We start from the raw sequence: 22,292 nt of genomic DNA, 5'->3' as shown, positions 1-22,292 counted from the left end.
CATATTTATGGGAAATGCAAGTATGTGATTAGTACTACTTATGCCCGTGCATTATGCAGGATTAGCAGCATCAAAGGGAAGGGATATGGGAAATGCAGGTATGTGATTAGTACTACTTATGCCCGTGCATTATGCAGGATTAGCAGCATCAAAGGGAGGGGATATGGGAAATGCAGGTATGTGAATAGTACTATTTATGCCCGTGCATTATGCAGGATTAGCAGCATCAAAGGGAGGGGATAGGGGTAGCATTAATAAAGGGAAGGAGTGTTAATAGTATGTAGCTGCAGTAACTAAAACCACCACGTAAACAACTAAAGTATAAACTACATAGTATCATCAGTATACTAAATATACTCTACAATAAGCTGAGTTACTAACAGTAAGTAAAACATTACAATTCTACGTCGTCAAAAATATATAATATGCTTCCATCTAAACTTTATTCTCTTACATCACACGAGTCTACACCGTACTATATACTGCCATAGACAAACCCAACATTAAATTATATACTGTATTGCTATAAACCACCCTATATTTTATACCTTGTAATATTACACTATGCATTATTCTACCCACCCTAATGTGTATCACACTGCTGTATATTGACTATACAATTACGATACTATATATTACTTTGTACATTGTATCTGTCACACGACGGTCAATGGTACAGTGTATAATAACAAATAGTATAACATTTATATGCTTAGACTCGTGTGATGTAAGAGAATAAAGTTTAGATGGAAGCATATTATATATTTTTTACGACGTAGAATTGTAATGTATTACTTACTGTTAGTAACTCAGCTTATTGTAGAGTATATTTAGTATACTGATGATACTATGTAGTTTATACTTTAATTCTAGATTTGAAGCTTTCGTGACTGCAATGATTCATATTCTCAGGTTGTTTCGGTAAAGTCACGTAGGTAAAAACATTAAAATTAATGAAAGTAAAATAAAACAAAACAAAAATAAAATTCACGACGTTTCGGAGGCAACACAAGTCTCCGTCATCAGGTGGGACCGTCACAGCCGAATTAGCTGCATCAAGTGAAGCAATGATTCAAGATGTAATCCCTTATAAGCAAGTTGAAGGGAGGTGGAGAGGGGGGGAGAGCTTATCAGGCTGTGGTAGCCAATGAATGGAAACGTATCGGGAGGGAGGAGGAGCGGTGATCAAAGACTGCACGCAGTGCTCAACACAATGAATGGAGACGTGTCGGGACGGAGGGCGAGCGGCGATCAAAGACTGCACGCAGTGCTCAACACAATGAATGGAGACGCGCCGGGACGGAGGGCGAGCGGTGATCAAAGACATCACGTAGTGCTCAACACAATGAATGGAAACGTGGCGAGCGGTGATCAAAGAACAATGAAGAGATTACTGTTAAACACTGTGGATGTTAACACTCGGTGAAGTAAATTAAAATAGTGCCTGTCAGATAAGATGGTCCAAAAAGTGTAATTAAGTCTTTTTTGCGTGGTTAATAACATCTTTCCAGTGATTACTGAGTTTGTACCCATCATCACGGTTGAAATTATGTCTGTGTTTGTATATTTGTATGGCTTCGTGTACAAACCTTTGATGGTAGCCCGGAGGTTTGCAGAGAACCTTGGTCTCGGAAAAGACAATTTCATGAGAGCCCGCCGAGTTGTAGCAATGATCGGCAACGGCCGAAGAATCAGTTCTGCTGTGTTTCAGATCTGACTTGTGCTCGCGGACACGATCAGCAACATGACGTTTTGTTTCTCCAATGTAGCAATCACCACAAATGCAACTCAATTTGTAGACTCCAGGATACTGTAAGTCAGGAACGACATCCTTCACAGATGGAATCAGATCACGGATTTTATGCACTGTACTGAATCGGACTTGGATCTTATGTTTGTTTAGAATTTTGGAGATCTTTTTGGTCACGCCTGCTATGTATGGTAACGTGATAGTTTTGGTCGGAGTTTAATGTGGTTGTTTCTGTGTGGTGGGAGAGACAGCTTGGCGGATAGTGCGGTCAGAGTATCCGTTCATCCTGAGGGCCCGATGTACATGTCTTAATTCATCAGTCAGGTGGTGTTGGTCAGAAATGCCATGGGCTCTGTGGTATAGCGTTTTGATGAGAGAATTCTTTTGAGATGGGTGGTGGTGGGAATCCGGTTTCAAGTAGGAATTTGTGTGGGTGGCTTTCCTGTAGACAGAATGTCCCAAGGATCCGTCAAGCCTCCTCTTAAACAGAATATCCAAGAATGGTAGTTTACCGTCTTTCTCCACTTCCATGGTGAATCTGATAGATGGGTGTCTAGAATTGATGTGGTCCAAGAAGTGGTTCAATGCTGGGAGGCCATGTGGCCAGATGACGAAAGTGTCATCCACATATCTCTTCCACAGGGAAGGACGCAGGGTGGATGTCTGGATGGCATCTGATTCAAACTTTTCCATGAACATGTTGGCTATAACTGGTGACAAGGGGGAGCCCATAGGGGTACCCTCATTCTGTTTGTAGAAGGTGCCATTCCAGGTAAAATAGGTGTTGGTGAGGCAATGCCTAACCAGCGCAGGTACATCAGAATTCAATCCATGTTGGACTAAGTCCTCAATTATTGTTAGGGTGTCCGGTACTGGGACTTTGGTAAACAAAGATACTACATCAAAGCTGACGAGGATGTCATCAGGAGATAGTACCATGTCCTTAACCATAGAGACTAATTGGGTTGAGTTGAGTACTGCCGAAGAGGTCTTGCCTGTGAAGGGGAGCAGAGTATCTGATAGAAAACGGGCTAGTTTGTACGTCGGAGAGTTTATCGTCGACACGATGGGTCGTAGCGGGGTGCCTTCTTTATGGATTTTGGGAAGACCATAGAGTCTGGGAGGTCTTGCCGCCGATGGTTTTAGAGAGGGACGTTTGCTTGGTTCGATTAGGGAAGTCGAACTCGTGATGATACTGTTGGTTTTTGTCGTTAGGCTTTTAGTGGGATCGTTTTTAATTTTGGAGTAACTCCCATCATTAAGCAGGTCCAGGATTTTGTTGTTGTATGAATCTTTATCCATGATGACCGTGGCATTGCCCTTGTCTGCCGAGAGGATGACTATATCATCTCTCTTTTTTAAATTCGCGAGTTCAGAGCGTTCGTTTTTGCTGATGTTACCAGTGGGTTTCTTAGCATTCTTAAGAATAGTAGCTATTTCAGCTCTTGCTACATCCGCATGAATGTGTCCTATGCCTCTGAGGGCTACATCAATCTGAGAAATCATATCCTCTACTGGTATATATTTAGGGGTGACGGCGAAATTTAGTCCTTTGGCCAGTACCGTTTTTAGATTGTCAGAAATTGGAATGTTACTCTGATTAATCACGGTCTTGTTAACATCCAGCTTTGCGATGTGTGGCTCTGGTTTCTTTTTAGATAGGAGGTTGAATTTAGAAATCAGGTTAGCTTTGCATTTGGCTGACATTGAGTCAGCAGAAGCAGAAGTCATGTTATCAACGTGGTTCCAATCAGAAGGTGACAGTAGTATCTTTGTTTACCAAAGTCCCAGTACCGGACACCCTAACAATAATTGAGGACTTAGTCCAACATGGATTGAATTCTGATGTACCTGCGCTGGTTAGGCATTGCCTCACCAACACCTATTTTACCTGGAATGGCACCTTCTACAAACAGAATGAGGGTACCCCTATGGGCTCCCCCTTGTCACCAGTTATAGCCAACATGTTCATGGAAAAGTTTGAATCAGACGCCATCCAGACATCCACCCTGCGTCCTTCCCTGTGGAAGAGATATGTGGATGACACTTTCGTCATCTGGCCACATGGCCTCCCAGCATTGAACCACTTCTTGGACCACATAAATTCTAGACACCCATCTATCAGATTCACCATGGAAGTGGAGAAAGACGGTAAACTACCATTCTTGGATATTCTGTTTAAGAGGAGGCTTGACGGATCCTTGGGACATTCTGTCTACAGGAAAGCCACCCACACAAATTCCTACTTGAAACCGGATTCCCACCACCACCCATCTCAAAAGAATTCTCTCATCAAAACGCTATACCACAGAGCCCATGGCATTTCTGACCAACACCACCTGACTGATGAATTAAGACATGTACATCGGGCCCTCAGGATGAACGGATACTCTGACCGCACTATCCGCCAAGCTGTCTCTCCCACCACACAGAAACAACCACATGAAACTCCGACCAAAACCATCACGTTACCATACATGGCAGGCGTGACCAAAAAGATCTCCAAAATTCTAAACAAACATAAGATCCAAGTCCGATTCAGTACAGTGCATAAAATCCGTGATCTGATTCCATCTCTGAAGGATGTCGTTCCTGACTTACAGTATCCTGGAGTCTACAAATTGAGTTGCATTTGTGGTGATTGCTACATTGGAGAAACAAAACGTCATGTTGCTGATCGTGTCCGCGAGCACAAGTCAGATCTGAAACACGGCAGAACTGATTCTTCGGCCGTTGCCGATCATTGCTACAACTCGGCGGGCTCTCATGAAATTGTCTTTTCCGAGACCAAGGTTCTCTGCAAACCTCCGGGCTACCATCAAAGGTTTGTACACGAAGCCATACAAATATACAAACACAGACATAATTTCAACCGTGATGATGGGTACACACTCAGTAATCACTGGAAAGATGTTATTAACCACGCAAAAAAGACTTAATTACACTTTTTGGACCATCTTATCTGACAGGCACTATTTTAATTTACTTCACCGAGTGTTAACATCCACAGTGTTTAACAGTAATCTCTTCATTGTTCTTTGATCACCGCTCGCCACGTTTCCATTCATTGTGTTGAGCACTACGTGATGTATTTGATCACCGCTCGCCCTCCGTCCCGGCGCGTCTCCATTCATTGTGTTGAGCACTGCGTGCAGTCTTTGATCGCCGCTCGCCCTCCGTCCCGACACGTCTCCATTCATTGTGTTGAGCACTGCGTGCAGTCTTTGATCACAGCTCCTCCTCCCTCCCGATACGTTTCCATTCATTGGCTACCACAGCCTGATAAGCTCTCCCCCCCTCTCCACCTCCCTTCAACTTGCTTATAAGGGATTACATCTTGAATCATTGCTTCACTTGATGCAGCTAATTCGGCTGTGACGGTCCCACCTGATGACGGAGACTTGTGTTGCCTCCGAAACGTCGTGAATTTTATTTTTGTTTTGTTTTATTTTACTTTCATTAATTTTAATGTTTTTACCTACGTGACTTTACCGAAAAAACCTGAGAATAGTTTATACTTTAGTTGTTTACGTGGTGGTTTTAGTTACTGCAGCTACATACTATTAACACTCCTTCCCTTTATTAATGCTACCCCTATCCCCTCCCTTTGATGCTGCTAATCTTGCATAATGCACGGGCATAATTAGTACTATTCACATACCTGCATTTCCCATATCCCCTCCCTTTGATGCTGCTAATCCTGCATAATGCACCGGCATAAGTAGTACTAATCACATACCTGCATTTCCCATATCCCTTCCCTTTGATGCTGCTAATCCTGCATAATGCACGGGCATAAGTAGTACTAATCACATACTTGCATTTCCCATAAATATGCTAAATTCCTCTTGATATGCATATTCTTTTCTCAAGGCGCCCGTTTCCCCCCTTCCAACCCAGCTTATATATATATGCTCCAAGCACGTGTGCTGTTTCATTCAGACGCTGTCGCCTCGACAGACCTGGTTTTCACCTGAGGACAGCTGCTTGCGTTGTGGCTGAAACGTCGTGAGAATTGTTTTATTATGTTTTATTTGTATTGTTTTATTACTTCCCTTCTACGTGACTTTACCGAAAGAACCAAGAAGATGATTTAACTTCAATATTAATTTAAAGCTTTCGTGACTGCAGGAATCCATACTTTTTGGTTCTTTCGATAAAGTCATGTAGGTATAAAACATAATTAATCACGACGTTTTGGGCACAACACAATCGTCCATCAGATGGGAAAGCATAGTCTGCTGCTGAGGCAGACTGTTTTAAAAAGCATGGTCTGTTACCGATAGAACCAAAGAGTATTAACTTCAATAGTGACGTATTTTTCACTTGTTTGTTTGTGCATTTTGGAAGAATGAGATATGAAAGGCCTGCTACCAAATCGAGTTGAATTCGATTTAGATGTTTCAATCGACTAAGCCTGAATCGAAATGTGATACGAGTAACATTAGGTCACATTTTGATTGTACCTTCAATAAATTTGTATTTTCTATTCATTTTTTTAACTGTAAATGATTCTTATCATACACATATAATTATGTTACCCATATAATTATGCATTGCATGAACTAGATGCTTACACCCATGGTGAGCATGATTGTCACTCGTGTAAAATTGGATTACCTATACTCATAGCAAATTATGTGTCAATTGATGCAATTGTTGTTTGTCCACGTACCTATTGTCCAGATCTTCATAAATGCAGTCATCAGCAGCCATGTATTCATTTTCGACCTTGTGACTTGCATCACAAACACCTGGTACAGCCGGAAGCTCGCCCCTTTTTCTTTCGCTTTAAGAAGAACATGGCATAACAATGGATCAGTGAGCATTTTTATATTACCACATGCAGGCAATCTGCAAAAAGTAGTGTTATCAAAAAGATAGCGAAAACTGATGCTACCGGCCTCAAAGCACAACCGCACTAACCATTGCGCTTGTCACTCCATGCCCGTTGAGTTTAAATGTTTTATTTTTTTACCTTAGGAATATAATCACAGTACTTCATTATTCACTTCAGAAAAACATTGCACCGTGTTTTTCTTTTATCGAGAGGTGTCAACTAAGACAGTTTATATCAATGGAAACTCCTGGCCTCCAATTGTGACTTGCAGAATTAAAGTTTTCTATACCATTTTAGTGTTTCCAAAATTGCTATCTAAAAAATCACGTTGTTTTAGGAAGCCACTGGAGCTATGAACTTTTAAATGATCTACATTGACAAGCGATTGTCTTTTAGAACTGCTGTTTGTGTTAGTTTGTTGTCCTACCCCCGCACCTCGTCCTCAGATCTTGTGGGGTCGCGGGATTAATGTACGAGTTCCCCCACTAACTTCTTACTCATTTTCAGCCCTGACTACAACCACTCTAAGACACATCCAATGCTCAATATCTCAAGAACAGTCCATTATTTGCATCCCACACCTCCGATGAGCACGGTTGGCTACGTACGTTGTGAAATAAGTTAAACATACACGCGGTATGTTCTCCTATAAACACGGTAGTTGTGTTCATGAAGAACACCGTGTTATGGAAAAATCGCGTTATGATAAATAATATAATATAGGGGTAAAGCACAGTCCGCGATAACACTTGAGATGGGTACGCAGGCTGAACAAAGACTGAGGGTGCGTGGGTGGCATCTAGAAGCATCCAGGAGCATCCATATGCCTTGGGTGAGCCAGCGCCTTCACGTCTGAAGACACCACCACGTGAATAATTCCACCGCTCATGCTAGAAATAATTTAACAATGCGAACAACAATGCGAACGATATTAATAACTTCACCCTCCTCTGTAATTAATGACTGCGGGCCACTGCAAGTTGGCAAAGTGACACCAAACCATGCTGAGGATTCTTGATATTTTGTAGGAAGTGGGGAAGGTCGGTGCTTGCTGCCACTCCCGCTTCCACGGTGTATTTCTTTCATCTTTATTTTCTTTACTCTTTGGTTCCCTTTGGTTCTTAAGTAAACAGTTGTTATTCTTATTAGGTTGCATTTTTTACGTTTAATCACCATTCAGCTGCGTGACCTTCCTGTTATTATCGGCACATGCAGCCTATTCTTGTCACGAGCCATACAGATATCCATACATTACACTAACATCACACATGAATATACTGACCTTCACATATGCACTGTAGTTTAAAGCATACATTCAATACACTTCACATTATAACACATAATGTGCTTTCATATCACACAATCAATATCACCTGTACTCAAGCATTTAAACACACTTTTGCACTAGAAAGCATATGCATTAACTATTGCTTACGCATTAAACACCCACTAACACCTGTATCCTTACATTCAACCAGGCTTAACATATACTGTATGTACACATGAACACTTGTACATTCCTTACAAAACACGTTGGATTTCCCTATATAGCCTATACAGGCTGTTGGAGAGCATTATATCAGCGTGTGCTTATACACATTAAGATTATAGCACACTCCTTTACACTGGTACACATACATTAACAATGCGTACACAACACTCACGCACTTACATATTAAACAAATCACATGGACACTAAATGACATGTCAACACATGCACATATCTCATAACACATTCACAGAAGCACGCAGGGAGTGTAGGGTTTTATGTTCTTCTTCCTTATTTTCTACCGACTTGTCGCTGTCCCGGGCGCTGTTTCCGCTGTCGACTGGGGCTATGGTTCTGGGTTGGTTGTGGTGTCTGTGACTGTCGTTGCGGCTGTTGATGCAGCTATTCTTTTTCATCTGTTTCTCCACGGGCACTGGTGTGGCCGGTGCATCTGTGGCCATCCCAGCTGTGACAATCACTTTGGGAGGCAACCACAGCGGCGCATCTCCGAGTGAGGTGGCCCTGCGGTTGTCTGACTCGTTGGCCTGGCCTGTTATGACATTGACCCTTAGCATCTACTGTCAGCGATTCGGCTGGCGTGCCTACTGCTACATTACCGGCTGTGGCTGCCATTTGATACCATCCAGGACGTGGTGGGGCTTGTTGTGGTCTACACTGCTTCTGCCTCCTCTCACCTGTCCAGCCCGGGCTTCGGTTCTGGATTGGCTGTGGTGACTGCCAGCTCACCACGTTGGCTGACCATCATTATGTGGCTGTCTGGCTTTGTTTGAGCCATCTGGCACCGTCGGGGCAAGGTAAAGTTCTGGCACGTCTGTAGCTGCTGCCTCCACCACCAGTGCTGTGTCCACCCGGGATTTGGCCTCCAGGCTGTTTGCTCGTCGTGCTGATGGCCTGCTGCTTTAGCTGCTACATCTGTGTTGGCGTTTGCTGGGATCATATTGGGATGGAGCCTGCAAGTGGTTAAGCTAGGGCCCTGTTTTTGTATGACCGTAACAATGCCTGCTTTAGCTGTGTTGCTTGCTGCAGCCATCATTCTGTGGCCTGCCTAGGCCTGGATGCGGCATTGGATGCCATTGGCCCCAGTGACTCCCCCTACAGTGACTGACTGGTCAGCTCAGAGCTGCTTGGTTGTCATGCTTTGTCAATCAACAAAGTCACAGGTGTTGCATCACGTGGTTGCCATTTTTGCCACCCATTGTCCTATCTGGGTTGTTTACTGGGTAGCCACAGCAATTTCTTCAGATTCTAGAACTCTGTGGTCTTGTGTTTTTTTTGGGTCTGCGTTGGTTGTCCACTTTCTGCTGCTTGTGACCCACCCCGACATTGTTTTGTATGGCTATGGCCCTTCATCTTTTGGACTTCACACTGCTGTGCTAATTTCTGCCTTATCTGTTTACAAACATCGCTAGTAGATTGATGTACATGATGACAGCAGTCTGATATTACGATGCCTCTGTACCCTAGATATGTATTATTGAGTTTGCACTGTTTTTCGTTCTCGTTATGCTCAGTTGTCCTGACAGTCATTCCCTGGTTATTCTCAGGCGATCGCCCTATGTTCATAATCGGGCTGGTCGTAGCAAAATCACCAGTTCACTCGCAAATCAGGTCACAACATCGGATGTTTGTCATAGCCCTACCATTTCTATTGGTATGTCTTCCATTCATTGCCCGTTGGGGCCTGCATTAATTAATGTACGTTATATCTCATGTAAGGCGTTTGTAGTAAACACACTTTTGACAGACCACTGTCTTGACTACCTATGTCTGACTGAGGCCTGATAAAGGCCTCTTGACTTTTTTCACAGAACGAGGCAACTCCATCTGGTTTCTATTTTTGTGAGAAACCACAGTCATCAGGTAGAGGTGGTGGCCTGGCTTTATTTAATGCAAATTCTGCAATTGTAAAACCTGTCCCATTGCCAATGTTCCAGTCATTTGAGCACCTAGCAATACACTGGAGGCCAATTTATACCCACCTGGGAATTATTAATATTACTTTATTGCCCTCCAAGATGTATTTCCACATTCCATTCAGAGTTCTCTGTGTTCCTCTCAGTCGTGTGTGCTCATTCTGAACAAATTCCCATAATTGGTGACAACAATGTTCACGTTGATACACCATCCAGACATCATGCCAGGGACTTCTTGGCCTTCGTTGACTCTTTTTCATCCAGCATGTCAAAAAGCCAACACAGTCTGGTGGATGTACTTTAGATTTGGTTTGTTCCCTTGGGCTTTCATTATCTGAACTGACTGTGATGGAACTAGGAATATCAGACCACTCTTTGGTCCTCTTTGATATATCTCTAACCCCACCTGGTCCGTCAATTAAAAATAGAATTTCATTTGGCAAAATAATATCTATCACCACGGCCTCTCTCACAGATGCCATATCGAGTTCTCCACTAGCTGATGAGAGTGAGCTTTCCGGTGAAGAAGCTCCTCAACTATATCCTGGATCATTTGTCACCCCTCTGAACCTGTTGGATATCTTATAATCGCCCTTTGCCAGGGTACACTGCAACATTGAGGGCACAATGATCTTCTGTCCGTAAAGCAGAACATGCTTGGAGAAAGTCCAGCCTCACTATTCATAAAATATTCAAAGAACAGTTTATTACTTACCATAACAACATTGCCTTGGCGAAATACTCCTACATTGCTGGTTGTATTGCAAATAGGGATAACTATCCTCAGACGTTATTTTCCTGTATCAATACACTTTTGATACAGGAACCAAATGCAATCTCCCACTCCTCTGCTGATTTCTGCATCCAAATTCAACGGTTTTTTCATGATACTTACTTTCGCTCTCTTCCCTCTCTTTCATACTTACCTCCAGCTCAGTTGTAGGGGACATTGTTGACCGAGTTTCCCGCAATTTCAACTGTGGAAGTTCCCTTAAAACCGGCACAGTTCCTGACATTATTAAGATGGCTGCGGTCACCCCACTTTTTAAAATACTGGGTCTTGATCATGAGCTAGTGGAAAAATTTCGCCCAATATTAAACCTTCTGGATTTGTCTAAAATTCTGGAACGAGCTGGGGTCACTCATTTACATCTGCACCTGGCCTCAAACGATATATTTGACCACTTTCAATCGGGGTTCAGACCAGCTCATAGCACTGAGACTACTCTGTTAAGGGTGGTCAATTATTTATTTCGTCAACAGATAAAGGCTTTGTCAGCCTCCTCATTTTGCTATATCTGAGCGCACCATATCACTCTATTGATCCTGGGGTTCTCCTTGAGGAACTGGAAGTTTAAATGGGGATCTCTGGCATAGCTTTGTTGTGGTTCCATTCTTAATTAAATAAACATTAGCATTTCCCCACAAAGTATGGTTGCAAGTCACCAATTAGAACGGTTCTCTGTGGTGTTCCGCATAAATCTGTGCTTGGCCCATCACTTTTTTTGCATCTACATGGCATCAGTGGGTATTCTGCTCCAACATCTTCCCTTATCCTAACATTGCAATGCAGATGATACTCAAATTTATATCCCATTATGACCAGACTCTGCATCACTAACAGTAGTGAATTAATGGTTGCGTCAAACGTTTTGCTACCAAATACTGACAAGACCGAAGCCATATTCATCGGCTTCCCTCTGCATCTTTGTTTGTTGATTGATGGTCACGAGATCAGTCCCACATGACCGGTCAGAAACCTTGGTGTTCAATTTGACCAAGCATTGTCCTTTGCCAGAATGTATTGCTTCCTGTCACCTGCTGACCTGAAGAGGTCCATGCTTTTGTGTTATCCCAACTCGACTACTGCAACACCTTACTGGTTGGGATTCCGAGCAATATATTGGGCAGAGAAATGTACTGGGCAGGCTTGCATAATGTGCATACATAAAGTACGTTGATTACCATATCAATAACCCAACTGGCAATGGATACTCATTGTTATTTATATCCCCCCCCCCCCACTTCCCACAAGTGATGTCATCACATCTACCCCTCTATTTACGGAACGAAAGAGTAGAACATGCGTGCCAACAAGGACACTCAATTGATTTTGATAATGTTGAATTTCTGTGAAAAACTAGTTACTACTGGCCAAGACTAATTAGAGAATATATCGAAATTGAAAAAAATCTAAATAATTGTAACCTTACAGATAGCTACAGACTTAGTGCGGTTTGGAAGCAAATGATCAAATAATACACTGTTTAAGTGCATGCCTATGCAGGCCACCATACTTTAGTGGGGATTACCGATGAACAGACAATAACAGATACTGCTCTTTTAGTGCACACAATCGACAGTAAGTACAAGAACAATGGGCTTGCATAATGTGCATGCATAATGTACGTTAAATACCATATGAATAACCCAACTGGCAATGCATATCCATTGTATTTTTTTTGCAATCATTACCACCCCCCTCCCCCACTTCACTCAAGAAGAACTCACAAGTGACGTCATCACATCTACCCCTCTATTTATGGAACGAAACAGGATTTCTCCACAAATCTGGATGTCGCCTGATGAAGCTCGTTGTAATTGCTGGCGAAACGTCATACTTAGATTGTAAATGTTGTAACGAATTGGCATGTTCTGCTTATGTAACAAACCTTACTAATTGGCTGTGTTGGGTGGTGGTGGTTTTAACGACACATTTATATATTTACGCAATTTAACCGAAAACAAACCTGTATTATGAATATTTAAGTCTGCTTTGAAAACCCATCTCTTTAAACTGGCCTTCCCTCTTTAGTTTGGTTGGTTTTCCTGGTTATTTTTTTTGTTTCCTGCTTTTCATGCATTACGCATTGGGATCCTAGGATGGAATTCGCATTATTAATTTGAATTATTATTTATATGCCCACGACTCAAACATTATTAGTTTTGTACAGTATCACACTTTTGTTATTATTACAAAACATGTCGATCATCAAATGCTGCATAAGACACAGAAGAAAACTCATCAAAAAATGTTAACCCATTTTCTGAATAAACTCATAATTGCATCAATGGAAGTATAGAAACTATAAAGATTTTTATTTTACCAGCTAAGTCCCACTGAGCTATATAGATTTTTTTTAGAAGTAACCTTCCCACGAATGATAGCTCAACAAAGTAGCTTATCATGTGGAAATGTATAGCAGCCAAATACTCCCAATGCATGCTTCCAAATGTTCTAGGGAAAAAACAGAGGACTCAGAGATAAATCCACTTGACCACGGGGAGAGCATACAAACTTCAAATATACAACAAGCGTCAGGGTCGGCATCGAACCCACTACCTCATGTATACCAGGAGAGGTAGTGAACATCTCGTCACCATGTGCACAGAGATCCTGATATCTCGTGGAAGAGAGTCCCATAGTCTGAGGGCTCTAGGGGAAGACGCTTGGTCACTCATCATCCAATGCCTCGACATTGGAACTCAGAGGAGATATGCATCCCCAGAACTATGAGACATGGTGAGGGACAGCTATTTTAATGGATGAGACAAGCAGATTAGAGGAATGAATACTTGCCCAGTTTGCTGTGTGGAATCGGGTTTCTTGAAACAATTCCTGTAGAAAGAGGCACATGTTGAGAACATATTTAACCAATAGGCAGACTACTAGGTGGACAGACACACAGATGAATAGAATGACAGAAGCAGCGATAGATCTAAGACCTAACGGAGTGCCCGGTTTTTATCTGGGCAGATGCCTGTGTTTAAAACTGGGCTCAACCCAGTCAACAATGACTGCCCAGAAACCCAAGTCATGAATTTGCTTCTGCACTTAATTTGGATAAATTCCAGCTCTGATAGTAACTCAACAGTCAAAATCTGTCCTAAAAAAAAAATATACACATAATATATCCTAGATGATATTTTGGTCAATGATGTTCTTTATAACACGTAGGTGAAGAAGGGCCATTGCCCAAACGTTATCTATTTTTTCCCTTTTAGAGCAGTGTTATTTATAAATGTTTTTTTTAATCTATGTTTGGCACATTAGGAATGGATCACTCTTTTAATTATGTCCTTGTGCAGCAAGGGAGTAAAGTGTGGTTCTGTGAAAGTCCTGATGTGCTGTGCAGTGCATCAATGCATGTGTGTACTGCAGCATGTGATGACTGAGTCGGGCCTGTAGGTGGCTGGCAGGGTTATTGAATGACCACGCGGATATACCAGTCACATGGTTAATGGCGACTCAGGCGCAAGGCTGGTTGTAACACACGTGTTGTTGCATTTGACAGGTAAAGGACCCAAAGGTTGTTTTTGATCGTTATATAAATGTTCTAGACTTGTTCTAGACTTGTTCTAGACTTTAAGCCTTTGCTTTGAATTGTTCGTTTGTGATATATGCAATTAGAGGCGTTTAAGCACTGCGCATTGTAAAGAGATGACGCACTGTAATTAGTTACTGTCATTGCAATTCTCTATCTCTAATACTGTTTAGTCTATAACCATGCCCAGAGTATGACTACTTGCAATGCTATTGAGAATAGAACACATGTAAAGTAGTAAGTTGTATAATGGTAATATACAGTACGTATACTGTACACATATAGTACATATGAGTGTAAGATACCGATATAAGTGGATGGTATAGATAGACATACAGCTTAGGATTAAAGTAATATTATGGTTTATAAGTAGTAGAATTGGGTTTAAGACAAAGGGTTAATGAATAACCGCACGGTTAAGCCAGTCACATGGTTAATGGCGACTCGGGCGCAAGGCTGGTTGTACCACACGTGTTGTTGCATTTGACAGAGTGACGGTGCTGTTCTTCACAAGATTAATATTAACCACAATAAATAAATGTGCTTGCCCTCGATTTGGAGCACCTGCCCACGTCCTTCATTTCGAGTGTGCAACATATGCCTATGAAACCCTGGCAATGCAGTATCACAAACATACAATTAAAATAATTGGTTTGAATGCAATGTGATGAATATTACACTTTCCGTTGCAGGGTGAGTTGGAATCTGCTGTCCCCTGTTGTATGTCTAGATGTATGTTGAAATTACTTCGCACCATACGTAGACAACCGTGCTAATTAGCGGTGCGGGGGAAGGACAACAAACTAAACACAAAGCAGTTCAAAGAAATTAGTTTGTCAGACAAGATGATTTAAAAGTACATAGTTCCAGTGGCTTCCGAATATCGGAACGACGTTCCAGACGGCCACAGAAGCGCATGCAATACCGTGCAATACAGTGACCATCTTTGTTCAATTGTTTAGCCAAAAGCCACTGCAAAGATGACTGAAGTTAAGTGACTCACTTAACTTCGAGGAATTTTGCATGTAGTTGTGCGATATCCGCTTCCCCAAGACCGTTTTCTAACACAGGGTGATGCACTACTCTGCGAAAAATTCGAATGGATAATTTGTCTCGTGACGAAACATCATAAACACTATCAAAAGACACAGCATCACCAGAACTTTAGAAGTATCTTTCTTGAGGAAAGCAGAGTTGTTGTCTTTTTACAAAGACGCTGCATGAGTTAAGAAATACTCACCAGGGTTTCGAGGATTGGCAAATAACTGCACAACCTGCGTAGTTTGGACAGGCCTTCATCCAGCAGTGGATAGACGAAGGGTTGTTCATGTACACCTGTGACCAAAGTTAATATCGCGGTGAATGTGAGGTTGGCAGCTGTGCTGTGTGTGTGTTCAGAACGTACAGCTGCTTCCGGCGTATGTAGAGTAAGACCCCTCCAACAATGATCACAAACGCTCCCAGCACACCTCCCACCACACCTTCCACCACAGCTCCCACCACAGGGCCAATGATGCTTCCCGAGCCTGATAGGAAGGGGTAAGGAGAGAAGGGCGACATCAGTGCTGTGTCAACACCAATAGGCTTTACATATTTCTCCAAAATAGGGTTTATTCGGTTATATTGTGTAAATATAAATGCGTTGTTAAACGCAATACCACCCAACACAGCCAATCACGCAAACAAATGTGCCAATTAGTTACTAGTTCAGCACTAACAGGTTGTGTGTTTGAGAGTAAACCCATAACATTTACAATTCAAGATCCACATTACAACCAGCCTCATCAGGCAACAGTCATAATTGACAAACTTTACGAATTGGCTGTGTCAGGTTTTGGCTGGTTTAACAACACATTTATATTTACGTGATCTAACCCACTCGTCGGCATAGACCTGATCCCTGATCCAGACTCACCCACCTACTCTACCTGGTCCTGACTCACCCACCTACTCTAACTGGTCCTGGATCACTCACTACTCTCTTCTACCCCCGCCCCCGTTCACTGGAATAAACTTCCCCCTCAACATTAAGCAATGATCTTCGCTCACTCGTTTCTTCTCCTCCTCCAAAACTCACGCATTGTTCCCTAGCTCACCGCACGACTCCTTAATATTCCCCTCATAACCACCACCATTCCTGCTTCCTCTTCATATTCTCATGACAAGGCTCCCCGCTCATTCCCTCATTCATTCAATAAATGAATTCATTCAAAACATTCATTCATTAATCATCATTCGCCGTCATCAATTTGCCTTAACATAATTCACGCAATCATCACAGATTTGCTCATAGCTTCCTCTCATCTTTTTGTATTAACCTCATCTCCACCATTACATTCATATGGACCATTCCTAATTCTCCATACAGCGCTATATAAATTTAGTTCATACAAAATAAGCTTCTTGCTCCATCAGACACTGGCCCTGCTGGTTACCACTCATTGTCCGGCATCCTGCCCACTGCTCAGGTTTCTCAGTTTTTGCAAAAAGCTTCAGAATAGCGGCAACGGCCTTTCTGGAACTGGAACCGCGCCGGCCCAAACAATAAATAACAGAGCTTCGAGGGAACAATTAAATGTAAAAATGCGTATTGTAGATGGTCAATATTTTGTGCACACTTTTGCTGTGCATACTGATTAATGCAGTGCTCAATGAACCTGGCTTCCCGAGTTTAATTCCCAGTCACAATTCATTTCAGGGGTGACTAATGTCTGAACCTGCACCAACGTGCACCGACCAGTGGGGTGAAACGTGGCCACGCAACTCCCATGTGTGGTGAAACGAGGTCAAGACAGCATTGGGAGCCCTTCATCAATGAACATATCAAGCTTGATCCAATGTCATTTGGTTTTCTGGAGAATTTGCAATTGTGACTGGTTTATAATGGAGATGTAAGAAGGTCTGAACCGAGTCCCAGTTTTCCTAGGACCATTGACTTTCGTTTAAATTTCACATAAAGCGCTTGCCACAAAAAAACCTAGATACCGCGCTGATCTCATCAAGAAGCATAAAGCATCATCACACAAATTCCGGTCATCCTCACAGCAGCAGCTTTTGGTTAAATGTCTAACAAAGATGGTCAGCGCATCGTGCTTCCAGATGCACTTCTGCGGTCATCCCGAACACCTTAGGATCTGCGCACTTTTAAATCATTAAATGAAAACGAATTTCTTTGGAACAGATTTTTCTGTTTAGTTTATTGTCCTACCCCCGCACCTCCAATTAGCACAGTTGGCTATGTATGGTGCTAAATAATTTCAACATATATACACATTGGTTAGGTACTACCTTACCAACACTTACTTTACCTGGAATGGTACTTTCAACAAAAAAATGAAGGTACCCCCATGGGTTCCCCCTTATCACCAGTGATTGCGAATGTTTTCATGGAGAAATTTGAAACTGATGCCATGCAGACATCCACCCTACGTCCTTCCTTGTAGAAGAGATGTATAGATGACACTTTCATCATTTGGCCACATGGCCTGCCAGCATTGAACCAATTTCTCAACCACATCAATTCCATACACCCATCCATCAATTTCACCATGGAAGTGGAGAAGGATGGTAAGCTACCATTCCTGGATGTTTTGTTTGAGAAGAGGCCTGACAGCTCGTTGGGACATTCTGTCTACAGGAAAGCCACCCACACAGATTCCTATCTAAAACCTGTTTCCCACCACCATCCTGCCCAGAAGAATTCCCTCATCAAAATACTACACCATAGGGCCCACTGCATCGCCGACCAACACCACCTAGCCAGTGAACAGGAACACGTACATCAAGCCCCCAAGATGAATGGGTACTCGGACTGCATTATTCGCAAAGCTGTTTCTCCAACCATGGAGAAATAATCTCCTGAGAAGCCAATCAAAACCATCACTTTACCATACATAGCAGGTGTTACCAATTTTTTTCTTCCAAAATCTTAAACAAACACAAGATCCAGGTCCGATTCAATACAGTACACAAAATCCGTGATCTAATCCCATCTGTGAAGGAGGTCATTCCTGACATGCAATACCCTGGAGTCTACAAACGGAGTTTGCGTTACAGACAGGCACACTCCAGTACAACATTGTTCCAAGACATTTTGTTAATTGCATAATCTTACCAATGAATTCATTGAGATCTACTTTTGCTTTCAGGACATGTTTCTTTATTGCTGTTTGTATGAATATTGTCACATTAATTTTTAAGGACGTTTTCCTTTCGCCGTGTATGCTCGCTTTACTCTAAGGAATTAACTGGTTGTTCTGTTACCCAGTTTAACAAACGTAATCATTGAGGGTTAAATGTATGGATCAATGAGGAGGACATTTCCAGGAGTACTGTGTTGACATTCCTAGCATAAAAGTTCGAATATTAGAGTGTTATGTTTTTGTTTAGAGATTAAAGTTGCTTAACACAGAAGAGTCTGAGTGGTGCCTTCCTAAGTTCATGCATAATAATCTTAATCAGTAAAAGTTATAGCAAGAATCATTGTATTATCCTGATTGATAATACAACCTCAGACAACGAAGCCGAGCTTAATCAGCATACTTACATCGCACTTGCATAACTTAATACATTTCGATTTAAAGCTTTCGTGACTGCAGGGATTCACCTTCTTGGTTCTTTTGGAAAAGTCACGTAGAAGGGATGTACAAGTACACAGACTGTCGTAATTTATAACCATTAGTTAATCCTCTACTGGATGAAGGCATGGACATTGCTTGACCATACTTTTTCATGCTGGAGGAGCTAGCAACAGTTCAGATACTGATATTTACCATAGCCAGAAAATGCATGTTGGGAGGGTCGCACTATTCGTAGCACAACACCCTAAATACGGTGCCCACTTCTCCAACCTAACAAGTGAGGCTTAAACAAAAGTCCCTTGTAACCGTTTTTGAACAGCCAGTCGTCAGAGCAAGTGCTCTCAATGAGCAGCCATTTAAAGGGTCGCACCGCTCACAATGGAGTTGGTAAGGCCACTCCCGGAACCAGCCACTTTTTTTCCCTCCCCAGTGCTATACGTATGTAAGTGCACCGTACGTAGCCAATCATGCTGTATCGGAGGTGCTGGAGAAAGACAGATACTGATGTTTAAACATTTCAGCAGGTGGTCATTTAAGGTACAGGCGAGTAAAGCAAGGCCCAGAACTGAACTTAAGTTGTTGGGTGTACGATGACAACTTTGAACTCTTTAGAAAAATACCGCGTACAAAATGGTTGTTACTGGCAGGTCAGAAAGTTAGGACACAGTTAAGAAATTAAAATTACTGATACAGGTTAGTTTGGGTAGATGGGTGCCTGGACATGCTACCAGACGAGACCACCCAATTGTCTCCAAAATGCATTGCACCCATTTATGACGTCGAGACAGATGGATTTGCTCAAACATTTGGTACAAAACAACAATCACAACCATTCATGTTCCAATAAAAATGTATGAACTCACCGCTGACGGTCTTTGCTTTTCCTTGTAGAGTTTTACTGAACAGTTTTCCTGAATAGGTGGTGATATTGACTAAGTATTCAGTGTTCAGCTCCAGACGTCCAAGCATGGCAAATGTTAAATTTGTTCTTCCATTTCCTCGAGGCTCCGTAATTATTTCATTAAAATACATGGTAATGACATCGAGACTGTTGTTGAAGATGCCTATGGACTGCAATAGATCATTGTCGTTGATCACTTGCAGGAACAGCATGCTCCATACACCGTCGGGGAGAGACCAACTGCAGGATATATTCTCCGTGGAATATGGGAAGCAAGAAAAGTCTCTGACAGACGTTGGATCTGGGGGAAAAAGGTTGGTGAATGGGGTAGTTGGGGGGGGGGGGGGTAGGGGATGAAGGATTGCTGAAGATTAAACTTACTGCTGATATTATCAATGAACATTAATCAAACCCATTTGATTCATAACACAGTCGAAAAAAAATTGAGACATTGCAGGGGCTCAGTTATGAGCATGTGCGTGCATGTGAAACACAGTTGGCGCCTAAAATTGTCGACTATATTGGCAATGCGTCCGTGCCAACATTGGCCCTGATTCCCCTCGGTGCTCCTCTCCATTTATTATCATGCGTTTAGAGTATTTGGCTGCTATAAGTTTCCACATGATGATAAGCCATTTCGTTTATCTATCAATTATGATCGCCAGGTCGCTTCTGAAAAAAGTGCTACAAAGCTCAGTGGGCCTTAAATGGTACAATTAAACTAGTTTATCGTTTCGATTTAAAGCTTTCGTGACTGCAGGGATTCATCTTCTTGGTTCTTTCGGTAAAGTCACGTAGAAGGGAAGTAATAAAATAATAAAAATAAAACATAATAAAATGAAATAATTCTCACGACGTTTCGGCTACAACGCAAGCAGCCGTCTTCAGGTGAAGAATGAGACACTACCAAGCTAGGAGCTTATATATAAACTGGGTTGGAGGTGGAAGAGCGCCTTAACAAAAAGGAATGTGCATATGAAGAGGAATTTAGCATATTCATAGAAAATGCGTAGGAGGTGGGCGGGGGGGGGGGTTTCAAAGGCATATTATGCCCATGCATTATGCAGGATCAACAGCACCAAGGGGGGGTGCAGGGAGTAGCATTAACAAAGGAAAGGAATGTTATTGATATGTAGCTGCAGTTACTAAACAACCACGTAGAAAACTAAAGTATAAACTACATAAAAAACTAAAATATAAACTGCATAGCACCATCAGTATACTTACTATACTCTACAATAAGCTGAGTTACTAACAGCATGTAATACATTACAATTCTACGTCGTAAAAATTATATAATATGCTTCCATCTAAACTTTATTCTCTTACATCACACGAGCATATACCGTACTATATACTGCCATAGATAAACCCAACATTAAATTATATACTGTATTACTATAAACCACCCTATACCTTATACATTTCAACATAACACTATGTATTATTCTACCCACCCTAATGTGTATCGAAATGGTTTATTACGTCCTTCCAATGATTGCTAAGCCAGAATCCATCTTCTCGGTTAAAATTGTCTCTGTGTTTGTATATGTGGATCGCCTCATGAACGAATCTCTCATGATAGCCAGATGGCTTGCAGAGAACCTCTGTCTTGGAGAAGTCAATGTCATGTGAGCCCACTGAGTTGTAACAGTGATCTGCCACGGCTGAGGTGTTTGTCCTACCGTGTTTCAGGTCAGCTTTATGTTCACGGATGCGGTCCGAGACATGTCGTTTGGTTTCCCCAATGTAACTGCTACCACAGAGGCAACTTAGTTTGTAGACGCCAGGGTACTGTATGTCTGGAATCACATCTTTTACAGACGGTACCAGATCACGGATTTTATGTACTGTGTTGAATCGGACCTGGATCTTGTGTTTAATCAGGATTTTGGAGATCTTTTTTGTGACCCCAGCAATGTAGGGTAAGGTGATGGTCTTGAAAGGCTCCTCAACAGGATCCTTCTTGATGGTTGGAGTGATGGCTTTGCGGATTGTGTAGTCGGAGTAACCATTAGCCTTAAGAGCTTGGCGTACGTGTTTGAGTTCACTGGAAATGTGTTCATGGTCGGAGATGCATTGGGCTCTATGATATAGAGTCGTGATGAGAGAATTCTTCTGGGATGGATGGTGGTGGGAATCCGGTTTTAGATAAGCATCCGTATGGGTGGTTTTCCTGTAGACAGAGTGGCTCATTGAACCATCAGGTCTCCTTTTGATTAGGACATCCAAAAAGGGTAGCTTGCCATCATTTTCGACTTCCATGGTGAATCTGATGGCTGGGTGTATGGAATTGATGTGGTCGAGAAATTGGTCTAGAGCAGGCCGGCCATGTGGCCAGATGACAAAAGTGTCGTCTACGTACCTCTTCCATAAGGTCGGACGTAGAGTGGCAGTCTGGATGGCGTCCGTCTCAAATTTCTCCATGAAGATGTTGGCTACAACCGGAGATAGGGGGGAGCCCATTGGGGTG

This window comes from Lampetra fluviatilis, chromosome 48, assembly GCF_964198595.1.
Source record: "Lampetra fluviatilis chromosome 48, kcLamFluv1.1, whole genome shotgun sequence".
In the NCBI taxonomy this organism is placed as follows: Eukaryota; Metazoa; Chordata; class Hyperoartia; order Petromyzontiformes; family Petromyzontidae; genus Lampetra; species Lampetra fluviatilis.
This window is presented reverse-complemented; position numbering follows the sequence as displayed.